Below are 7419 nucleotides of genomic sequence, written 5' to 3' on the forward strand. Positions count from 1 at the left end.
GTGGCTCAGTCGGTTAAGCACCTGCCTTCAGCTCAGGTCATGATCCCATGATCCTGGGATTGAGTCCCACATCAGGCTTCTTGCTCAGCAGGGAGCCTGCTTCTCCCTCTGCCTTCCACTCCCCCAGCTTGTGCGCTCTCTCCCTGACAAATAAATAAAATCTTTAAAAAAAAATAAAAAAATAAACATAACCTCTAAAAAATAGTGTATTCAAATACCATGTGCAGTGCCTGGCACATAGTAGATAAAAATGAATGCTAGTTCCTTTTTCCTCATATCCTTTCTTCAGTAGGGTCACAAATGACATGCTGACCTCAACCTAACACTAACATGCTCAACATGGTAGGGTCATGTTTTCCTCAATCATGTTCCTAATTCAGATTTAAACTCTTTACATTCCATAACCCATTCACTTGGAACTAGTTTCAATAATAGCTTCTAGAATTTTCCATTGATGGCAATGGAAGCTCCAGATGACCATATCTTATCTATTTTCCTGTACAGCTAGGGAAAAGTGAGAGGAAAATTTCTTTTACCAATAATAATAATAATAATAATAACTCCATAATGAAAATTTTAAAAAACCTAAATTATACTTGAACAAAATTAATCTACATGAATTAGACTGATATTTAAATTGTTTTCTTTATATGAATTTCATTATAGTCACCCTAAACATGCTGCTGTGCGGGGTGTTAAGTGGTTCATGAATAAAGCCGAAATGCCAAAATTAATAGCACAGCTGTGTGCAGAGCAGAATTTGAGCTTAAACTTCATTATGATTTTCCCTCTTGCAGATGAATATTGTCACATATACCTTAAGTTTGGGTAAAGGATTTGAGGAAGCTGAACCTTTCAGATATACAACAAGTGAGGGATAGGTACCAAGGTAAGACTAGCACAGGTGGGAAAAGTTATCAGCTTCCAGACTGAATAGAAACCATCTTTCCTTCACAGCTCACTCAGCCCCACCGCTCTGAGCATACTCTGTTGTATCTTGTTATTGGCAAAGTTGCATGTGAACTTCAAACTCCCACAGGCAGCCATGGAGCTATTTACTTTCTCCTTCAGTTCCCTTCTCGTCATGCATAAGGCCAAGATATCAAGTCCCTGTAATACGCTAAGCGGGATCTCTGTCCTTGTAGATGCTGCCACAGATTGGACCCTGAGGGACAGAAATGGGAACTTCTTGGGAGTCCAGGGCTTAGTAGGTACTAACACATTATAGTCTCTCAATTATTGTTTGTCACATGGACGTTCACTAGACATGTTCACCATGGTGCTTGTTATTCACTACCACCTTCGAAGGGTGTCAGTCCACAACAAGTGACTCCTACATAGTTCCTTGAATAAAGAGTTGCTGCTTACTAGATTGGTAGTAATTTGTTTGACTTGATGGCAGCCAATTCATAGGCTGGCCATTGAGCCATAATGAAGACTGACCTGAAAACTGAGGGCAATCGTGATTAGTAACACTAGCCAGATTTTCTCCTTTTGGAATGTCATTCAGAAAATAGAGAAAGCAAACGAGTTTGTCAGAGAAGAGGAACAAGAAGGTATAAACAGAAGGAAAGAACAAATGGCAAAATCCCAGCATTGGCGGTGCCTTGAATTTGAGACAACAAACTGGCTTCTTCTGTGATCTAGTCTCTTTTGTTGAATATACATCCTGACAATGAATGTTTTATTTTTTGAGATAGCTTAACAGGGTCTCTGTTTCTAGCAAAACCAAAAGAACCCTTTCTGAGGTGGGTAAGGACACAGCCCTGCTTTGGGGGTTCAGGCTTCTCACTGTCAGACAATGTACCACTCCTGCTCAGGCCTGGCCTTGGCTCTGTGTTGTTCTGGGTCAGGTTGGAATCTTTCCTTCCCAGGTCTCCTCCTGCTGCTCTTGGCCTCTTCCCATGGGGTGGGTAGCTCAATGGCTTCCTTCAACATGGAGGCCTGCCAGGTCTTAACATGGGGCACCAAACTCCAGTGGTGGGTACTGCATCATAGGATAATGGACAATGTTCATAAGAGCCACTTTCTTCTCCATCTGTCATGCTTTTCTCTTCACACGCTTCTTTCAGCAGACTGAGTTTGCTGCTTCCTCTGGGGCTGTGGCTCTGGACAAGAAGTTACCTATCCATCTCAGGTCTGGCTTCTTGACCTTTGTTTAGGTGTCTCTCGGGGTCTCACCTGGCTTCAGGTTTTTTGTGTCATCCTTTGGTTTGTCCAAAATCTCCCTGGGGAGACCAGCCACATCAGCAAAAAGAAAATGAAGTGAGCAGCGAGATTGACCCCTTAAACTGAATCTTGAAGAGATTTGCAAGTTTAGTACATTTTGGAAGATTACGTTCCTAAGATAGGCTTAACTCTCTGGTTAATTAATCAAGGAGGTTGAATGATAGTGATACCGATCATAACTATCACTTACTAAGCACCTGCGATATGTTAGTTCCCAGTGGCTTGCGGGTACAACCCAACCCTGCTTACAGCAGCTCTAGCAGGTAAATACTCTTACTAAGGGAATTCCTCAAGGACACACAGCTTGGGTTTGAATCAGGTCCCATCACCCTGACAGCTGCCTTTGAGCTGAAGCAGATGTTCTTAGAGAAAATCAAACTTCTATGTAAAAATGTGTGGGAAACTTTACTGAACCAGCATCAAGCATGCAAACATGTTTACTGCATTTGTATTGTAGGAAAACAAACAAAAATCTGAGAGGTAGATGGACAAGGTTTATTTCATGTGTGTTTCCCTGGTCCACTTAGCCAGATAGGGGCTTAGCAAGAGTTATTGAGTGGATAAATGAATTAATGAGTATCAGATTTTTCCATTGTACTGCCATGAACTGAGTTTGTGACCTTGAGCAATGACTTAGTTTCTCAGAACCTTTACTTCCTACCTGTAAAATGCAGGGGAGAGAAATAAGGGGCATGAAGTCCTAACCAGTCAAGTTAACCACTGTGCTGAATTTTTGGAGGGCCTTGAACCACTACCCTGGGGTTTCCAGAGGGCTGGGGGAACAGTGCAAGGCCTGAGCCCACTCCTTCAGAGTAAATTTCCCTTTTGCACCCGGTCATGTCAGGAATCACCCCTTAGGAGTTAAGCCAGTCTTACCTAGGTGGAAACCGTGATCATTATTGCCTGGTAATTGGCCTGTGACTCTGTTGTGGCACATGGCAAAGGAACTTTGTAGTTGAAATGAAGGTTGCTAATCAGCTGAACAATCAAAAGATTGTTCTGGATTACTCAGGTGGCCCAAATATAGTCACATGGGCCTTTATAATCTAAGGAGCAAGGCGAAACACTCTGTGAGAGAGAACTGGCAAAACATGAGAGGGAAGAAGAGATAGGAAAGGCCAACTTGATGAGGACCAAACCCACTGTTGTTGGCTTTAAAGATGGAAGAGGGGGGCCATGAGCCAAGGAATGCAGCAGCCTCTAGAAGTTGAGAGCAGCCCCTGGATGACAGCCAGCCAGGAAATGGAAACCTCGTTGTACAAGTGCATGAAATGAAATTCTGCCAAGAACCTGAATGTCATCAGACATGGATTCCCCCTTCGCCTCCAGACAGGAATGCAGGTCAGCAAGAGGACCAAATGAGACATCCCTTACAGGCATCTCTCCCATAATAAGAGTAATTTGGTTTCCATCCATGGACGAAAGTGCCTTTGTGGGAGCGTTGGGATCCAGGTAAGAGGCTGTGAAAACCTGGTACAGTGCAAGCCTGAGGAGAGCCACTTTGGGAGGTTAGGCCTGCACCCAGGTAGCTAACTCACTGACTGTGATGTGGGCTTCAGACCCAGAAATAGCTCCAGAGCCCTGAGGACTCGGCTGCAGCCCCATTTGGCTTTGGTTCTATCACCAGCACCATTTACCAAGGGAGGAGTCATGCTTATCCATGTGCTGGGTGACAGACATACAGTCCTCCGTGGACTCTGCCATGACCCCTAAGCCAGTTCCAGCCCCTCTTGGTCACAGTCCAGGAACTCCTAGATGTAAGCATGCTAAACTCAATCAGGCTATAAATCCTGAAAGGGCCCTATAACTGGGGCCCCACACATCCCAGTCATAGTTCATGAATAGTCTTCCTGGCACAGAGAGGGACCCTGCAGGAGACACTCCTATCTGTACCCCCAGAGATCCTGAAGGGGCCCTATACTTGACTCCAGCCCCCTTACAGCTGCAGTCCATGGGCAGGCCTGCTGGCACTGGTCTGTGCCCCTGACAGCCCTGAAAAGGCCCTAAACTTAACTTTAGCCCTTCTGCTATGGTCAGGGACCAGTCCAATCCACTCAGGGGACCTGGCAGGAGACATGGCCATCCGCGCTTCTAGAGGAGATTAAAGCAGTAATCAAAACCCTTCCAACAAAGAAAAACCCAGGACCAGATGGTTTCACTGGTGAATTCTACCAACCATTTAAAGAAGAATTAATGCCAACCCTTCTCAAACACTTCCAAAAAATTGAAGAGGAAGGAACACTTCCAAACTCATTTTACAAGGCCAGCTCACTCTAATCCCAAAGTCAGATAAGGACACTACAAGAAAAGAAAACAACAGGCTAATGTTTTTGATGAATACAGATGCAAAAATTCTCAGCACAATACCAGCAAACTGAATTCAAGAATGCATTAAAAGGACCATACACCACAACAGTGGGATTCATCCCTTGCATCAGAGGCAGGGATGGTTCAACATATGCAAATCAATTGACGTGATACACACATTAATAGGATGAAGGATAAAAATCATAAGATCCTTTCAAGAGACGCAGATGAAGCATTTGACAAAACTCAGCACCATTATATGATAAAAGCTCTCAACAAATCGGGTATAAAAATAAAATACCTCAACGTAATAAAGCCCTTATAAGAACAATCTACAGCTAATATCATTCTCAATGGTAGAAAGCTGAAACCTTTTCCTTTAGAATCAGGAATAAGACAAGAGTGAGTGCTCATTCTCACCACTCCTGTTCAATATAATACTGGAAATCCAAGCTAGGCCAATTCAATGGCAAAAACCAAATAATCTGAGGTAAAACAAACAATCCAATTTATGGGCAGAGGACCCGGATAGACATTTTCCCAAAGAAGATCTACGAATGACCAACAGGTACATGAAAAGATGATCAACGTCACTAACCATTAAGGAAATGCAAATCAAAATGGCAATAAAATATCTCCTCGCACCTGCTAGAATAGGTATTATAGAAAAGACAGGGGATAACAAATGTTCTCAAGGATGTGGAGAAAAGGGAACCCTCATGCACTGTGAGTGGGAATGTATATTGGTATAACCACTGTGGAAAACAGTATGGAAATTCCTCAAAAAATTAAAAATAAAGCCACCATCGGATCCAGCAATCCCACTTCTGGGTATATATTTGAAAGACATGAAATCACTACCTCAAAGAGATATCTGTATACCAATGATTATTTCAGCATTATTCACGATAGTCAATACATGGAAACAATCTAAGTGCTCATCAACAGGTGAAGAGATACAGAAAATGTGATATATGTGATATATATACATGAATATTGCACAGCAACATGTATAGACCTTGAGGGCATTGTGCTCAGTGAAATAAATCAGACAGAGAAAGAGAATTACTCCATGATCTCACTTATATGTGGAATCTTAAAAAAAAAAAAAAAAAAAAGCTAAACCCATAGAAACAGCTAGTAGAGTGGTGGTTTGCCAGGCACTGGGATTGGAGGTGGGTGGGAAGGAGAAATGGGAAGATGTTGGTCAAAGGGCACAAACTTCCAGTTATAAGATGAATAAGTTCTGGGGATCTAATATACATCGTGCTGTCTATAATTAACATACTGTACTGTATACTTGAAAGTTGCTGGGAGAGGAAATCATACATTCTCACTACAGAAAAACTGTAATTATGTGAAGTGATGGATGTGTCAACTAACCCTTTTGTGGTAATCATTTTCACAGTATATACATATATAGATCATCACGTTGTGTACCCTAACTTACACAGTGTTATATGTTAGTTATATCTCAATAAAGCTGGGAAAAAAAAAGAAAAGAATGCAGCCCTACTGACACCTGGATTTCAGCCTTGTGAGTCTCAGGGCAGAGAAACCAGCCAAGCCCACTGGACTTCTCACCCATACAACCATGAGATAATAAATCTGTGTTGTTTTAATCCACTTAACCTGAGGCAATTTGCAATGGATACAATAGAATACTAATGACAAGGCCAACTATGAAAACAGTGAACCACTCTGAGTAACTTGAAACAAGAGAAATTGTATGCACGTACTTGGTCACCCTCGTGGTAGAGGAGCTGAAAAGCCGAAGAAGAGACAGTTAGGAAAAATTTAGAGACTGGCAATAGCAGGAACAAAGGTAAGCTAGATGACTGGAACCGTGGGCAGGATCAGCAGGTGGGATCTGGACCAGGGTGCAGATGCTGCTGTTGCCATGGAAATGACGTTTGGTAGAGAAAGAGAGAAATGCGTTCGCATTGGCCAATCCACCGGAAGCCGGAAGTTGGATGCGTGAGCATCTGTAGTCTGAGCCTGAAAGAAAGAGCAGAGCAAGGGGCGTGAAGCCCGGAAATGGAGAGGAGGGCCGCGGGAGGTGGAGCTCAGGTATATAGGTCTAGGATTGAAAGGATGTTTTTCTGGAGGTTAGATGGAGGCAGATTCGACCTGTATCATAGATTATTTTCTGTTGGTATACTTTGAGGCCATAGTATTAGGTCACAGTCTTTGATAGTTACTATGTTTTTTGAGGTAAACTAAAGCATCGCTACGAGGTAGTGCTCTTCTTTAACTGTAATGCTTATGGCCTTAAAGTCTATTTCCCCCCCGATATCATGAAAGCAACTTTTTTCATTTAATATATTCCTGGAGTATGGTTTTCTATCCTTTAACTTTGAACCCGTGTTCTTCTATTTTAGCTGTGCTCATACCCAGCATTCAGCTGGTTTTTGTTGTTGTTGTTTTTACATTTACCTAACGGTATTTATCTTTTAATTGGCGAATATAGTCACTTATATACACTGTGGTTGCTGATGTATTTAGTTGAATTTCTACTTCTTACTTGATATTCTTTATCTTCTGCTATTTTAATGTTTTTTTTTCTTTCCTGATTTCTGGTTTGTAAGTCCTTCACCTTGTTTCTTTTATTCTTAATCGTTACCCATAGTATTTTAACATGCTTATCTAGCTTAGAGCCCAAAATGAATCAAACTTGTCCTGAACATTACAAAGATCCTAGAAACACCTTAATTCTAGTAACCTGCCTCCAACCTTACTTGCTATTATTTTCTCTTATTTTATTTCTATCTTGCCTTTGTCTTTTTGTAATCTATTTAAAATATTTGATACATATAATACATGCAAGCTGTAAAACAGAATAATACGATGGAGACCACAACCCTACCCCCGAACATTTGATTT

The 7419-nt window shown here is 41.9% G+C and overlaps 1 long non-coding RNA gene across 1 annotated transcript in view; it reads right to left on the minus strand.

The window, feature by feature from the left end:
• Positions 1-6396, minus strand: part of LOC109489151 — a 53605-nt gene extending 47209 nt beyond the window's left edge. Inside the window, exon 1 of the long non-coding RNA XR_002142098.1 lies at positions 6276-6396. This is a non-coding gene — a long non-coding RNA (uncharacterized LOC109489151). The remainder of the gene's footprint in view (positions 1-6275) is intronic.
• Positions 6397-7419: the final 1023 nt, after the last annotated feature.

The sequence above is a fragment of the Ailuropoda melanoleuca genome, chromosome 11, assembly GCF_002007445.2.
Source record: "Ailuropoda melanoleuca isolate Jingjing chromosome 11, ASM200744v2, whole genome shotgun sequence".
NCBI lineage: Eukaryota > Metazoa > Chordata > Mammalia > Carnivora > Ursidae > Ailuropoda > Ailuropoda melanoleuca.